Source organism: Meriones unguiculatus (genome assembly GCF_030254825.1).
Source record: "Meriones unguiculatus strain TT.TT164.6M chromosome 13 unlocalized genomic scaffold, Bangor_MerUng_6.1 Chr13_unordered_Scaffold_39, whole genome shotgun sequence".
Classification (NCBI taxonomy): Eukaryota; Metazoa; Chordata; class Mammalia; order Rodentia; family Muridae; genus Meriones; species Meriones unguiculatus.
Window position 1 is genome coordinate 3,779,249 of NW_026843648.1, and position 4,778 is coordinate 3,784,026.

The following is a 4,778-nucleotide window of genomic DNA, read 5'->3' on the forward strand; positions in this document are numbered from 1 at the left end:
CCGCTGGCGGGGGCGGAGCCCGGGAGAAGGAGGCGAAGCCCAGAGAGTGGAGGCGGAGCCTGGGGCGGGAACGAGAGAGGAGCTCGGGGGCGGGGGTGGAGCCCGGGATGGAGGAGGAGCCTGGGGGCGGCGGGAGGCGGAGCCCTGGGAGGTGGAGGCGGAGCCCAGGGGAGGAGGGAAGCAGAACCCGAGGAGCGGAGGCGGAGCCCGGGGGTGGAGGCGGAGCCCGGGGGCGGAGGAAGGCGGAGCCCAGGCGGCGCCCGCCCCACACTCTTATCTGGCTTCTCCAAGTCTCAGCCTACCAGGACGAAGTAGTCCACTAGTTGAGCCCTGACCGCCGCCACCGCGCGAGGGAAGAGGGTTCCAGTCTGCCAACCCTCGCCAGGTGAGCTCAGTGTTTTCTCTTTAGCGTCTGTAGCCATAGCAACGGCGCTTATGTCACGGTTGACAATGGAGGCGCACACTGCGCCTGCGCTACGCCTTGCACAAGCCCCTCCCCTGCCCCACCCGAGTAGGTTCCGCCTTCTGGGTCAGGGCGATGTGAGGCCTGAAATTTCTGAAATCTTACTATTAATTTTACAGGAGAAAAGGATCTCTGAGATAAGTGTACATCAAAGCATTTCTCTCCTGTTTTCAAACCCCTTGTCTTTGTTTCTTTTCTATCACTGTGCTAAGATATCATGACCATGGCAGCTTATAGAAGAAACAGTTAGTTGGGTACCTAGCGTTTCAGATGATAAGTCCATGACCATCATGGAAAGGACCATAGTGGCAGACAGGAATGGCAGGTAGAGAACCAGACAGAACAGTGGCTCAGTGGCTGAGAGCTTACATCCTGATCTACAAGTATGAGGCAAAGAGCTAACTGAGAATAATGTGGGATTTTAAAACCTCAAAGCCCACCCACAGTGACACACCTCTTCAACGAAATCACACTTCCTGATTTTTCTAAAACAGTTCCATTAATGGGGACCAGATTTTCAAACATATGAGTCTAGAGGGGTCACTTTCATTCAAACAGCTCACTCCTCAATAGCTTCCTTTGTAGCCAAGAATTAAGATAAAAAATTTCAATGTCCCAAGTCATCCGAGGCACTCAGATTCTTGTGTGGTTTTGTTGTTGCTGCTGTTTTATTTTTGAGAGAGTTTCATATAGTCCAGGTTGACCTTCATTCCTGACCACACTTGCTTTATGATCTTGTTTTGTTTTGGTTTGGTTTGTTGTTTTGGTTTGTTTTTCAAGACAGGGTTTTTAGCTTTCGCTGGACTGGAATCGCTCTGTAGCCCAGGATGGCTTGTGTTTGCCATTATGTCTGCTGACTTCTTTTTTTTTTTTTTTTTGAGGGGCAGTATTTTTATCTTTTATGTAGATGAGTGATAAGATTATTTTACTTGTATGTATATAAGTGTACCACATGTGAGCCTTATATCCCAGGAGGTCATATCGCACCAAATTCCCTGAAACAGGAGCCACAGAAGATTGTCAATTACCATGGACATCCTAGAAACTGCAAAAAGGAAGCAGAGAATGATTTGTTTTAAGATTTATTTTTATTACATATACAATGTTCCGTCTGCATGTTCACATGAATGCCAGAAGAGGACACCACATTTCGTTATATATGTTTGTGAGCCACCATGTGATTGCTGCGATTTGAACTCATGACCTATGGAAGAGCAGCTGAGTCATCTCTCCATCCCCACAGGAGGTAATTTTCATCACTGAGCCATGTCTTCAGCCCCTCTGGCTTCCTCTTTAATCATCATCACCATCCTCATCATCATTATATTATTATTATTATAATACATTTCTATGCATGGTTTATGGATTTTATTGTGGATTACCCCACAAGACTGTAAGCTTATAGAGAAAGAATAGTGTTTGCATGAATCATTTTTGTGTGTTCAGGAATTAGCACAATATTGGGTACCTAATTCACAAATAGTAACTCTCTGAGGAAGGGCAAAAAAACCTTTTAAATAGGAAATGCCTTTAACAAAGTCTTCATAATCTGATAGTAATACAAAATTCCCACCTAAAGAATGGGAGCATGTAGCATTTTATTTGTTATTGCCAGCCATTGTGCTGTAATAAACTTCTCCTGAAGTCTTTTTATCTTGTTCTGTTACTGCTGTTACTAGGACAGCCTCCTTTATGCCTGTTGCCTTCTCTGTGTTCTCTTTAATTTATCCCATAACAAGTTACTTACTTGAAGCTTTAGTGGGGTTTAGCATCTGGCTTTATCATGTGAAAACACTCTCTGTAGCTGCCTGTTTTGTACAGAAGCTAGGAATACAGCTTGGAGGTGGAACATTTGCTTCACATATATGAGGTAAAAAAGGAGGAGGAAGAAGAGGAGAAAGGAAAGGAACAGGAGAAGCAAATGCATCTTTATGCAGATGCCTTAAATACAGAGGTTAACAGTCTACCTTTCTCTACCTTCCAAACAAGATAGAAATTACAGATACAGCAACAGTGCTATTTATTTGGTGTTAGATTTTAACTTGTTTCCTCTCCTGACATTCACTGTTTACCTGCTTTATACATAGTTGGTTTTATGTACATGTTCATTTTCTGAGAAGAATCTATGTTTTCATTAGGTTTTATTTGAGGTCAGGTCCACAGAAAATGTCCTGGGCTTTGCAACCTGCCATACCTATCCCTAGGAGACCATATCTGCAAAGCTGATTATGTCCTTTTTCTACATCATTTAATGTTATGACTTCAGGATGCATCTTGAACCTTGTTTACAACAAGATGTTGTAAACATGCCCTAAGCTTAACAGACATTTTGTGCCTCATGAAAAAAAAAATCATCATAGAATGTCTTGGCTGAAAAGAGCATCTGAGATCACTGCACAATGCCCTCAGTTACTTTCATTTTGGTCATTAACATTATTAGTACTATTTACTGCTTTTCATTAGTTTTCTAGAGACCCAAGTATGATGACCCTCTTGTAAGGGACTGTGTACACACTATTAACTAAGAAAATAAAACCACACATTCAAAACAAGTAAAACCTCCAAATATTGATAAGAATTAGGTTTGGATTGAGGGTCCAAAATAATTCAGTTGAAATGTGAGGAAGACATTAAAACACCATTATTCAGCAAGCTTTTACAGTAAATATATATGTATATGAATGTAAATATGATGAAAGTATGTACACATAAAAACAAATTAAGAATTCTTGGGCATACACACAAAAGGTGGAATTTAGTTAAGCAGGATTTTTTTTCCTTTCTGTTTTCTTTCCAGGAAAATTTTGAACATGTTCCTCCCTTCCCCTTCCATTCATTCCTTACTCAGTGTGAATTTACAAACATTTCTCTTGAATAGATGCAATTCTGCAAAAGAATTGCCCAAAGGACTCCTGCTGCCTCATGTCTAGACCTCGAACCCCAAATGCATTCTAACTATGTTTTTTCCTTGCACTGGTGATTAAGTAAAGGAACTCATTTTCAGGAGGGATGGGGAGATACCCCGACATGTTTAATTCCTCATCTATCCTCCCTTATGTTCCTTAGCACTTTGGGGACCATATTGACAAAGGTTCCCCACCCATACAAACCACAATCATACATGTGCTTTCTAAGATTTTCTAACAAAATTCTTCTAGTTGCCAGTCTGGGACCTCGCCTAAAAAAAATAATTGGCTTGGTTCTCAGGCAACAATCTCTTAAGTGCCAATGTAGGGAAGAGCACCCCAGCTAATAAGGCATGTGCCAAGGTGCTCAGGCGGGTATTCTTGGCCCAGTGCCAGTACACTGGCACAGATCCAGGAGCTCAGTGGAGCCAAGCCTTCTTTTTTTGGGTTCTGTCCAATTCCTAGTTGAAGTCAAAAGAAGGTTGAGGGTACTACATTAACTCCAGAAAGTCTGTGTAGCATAAAAATGTGTTATGCAAACATAAAATTATTCAAACAGACAAGAAGACATGTTTCCTATGGGAATCAGCTTCCTGGAAGTCCCTAGCAAGAACCCTAACATGGCCATCTAAGCCAAAATATATATTTTAAGTCCCATGCTTATTTGGTCTCAGGATTAAATTGATGTGCTTTTTTGCTGTTTCTCTATGATTCTTGAAACAATACAATTAACTATTCAAGGAAACATTTCTAATAGATCACTAAAAGCTTTAGCAAATAAGAGTAGATGGAAAAATAAAATTTTAGGAGAGGTAATAAATCAGATTCAGCATCAGGAATTGCTTGTGAAAAAATCAAACACTGTGGGTATTAAAAGGACAATAGTTTTAGGACTTTCTAATGAAAATGTTTAATCAGGATCTGTTAGGATAAATGCTCTGGATATTTCCACTGCAGTAAAGCTATTACAAAACATTACCTAACACAGGTATTTATGATGAGGCAGAAAGAAGATAGGCAAACATAGGAGGTCAAAAAGTTTTGTATTATACTATAAGTTTTATGGACAGCTAACTGAAGCATCTTATCTTTAAGGAAAGATTGTAAACCCTTAGCAAGCCAAACAGGAGAAATTCCCCTCAGTGCTTACCTCCAGGGGGGTTGTAAATCTTTAGCCTACCTAGTTCGCAGGATTATTAACAACCCCTAATTAACTAACAATAAAATATGTAAACAGACCACAAGTTTAACAAGCCCCTGGCCCTCTACTTGCTAAATTGGCAAACAAGTCACTAGTTCTATGTTTTCTCTGCTTAAGAGGCTGTTAGGCCAAGATTTTTTGTAGACACTGCCTTTTACCAGATCGCCTTCAGTTAAAATATAAACTTTGTAAATGTTCCCGGGGATAT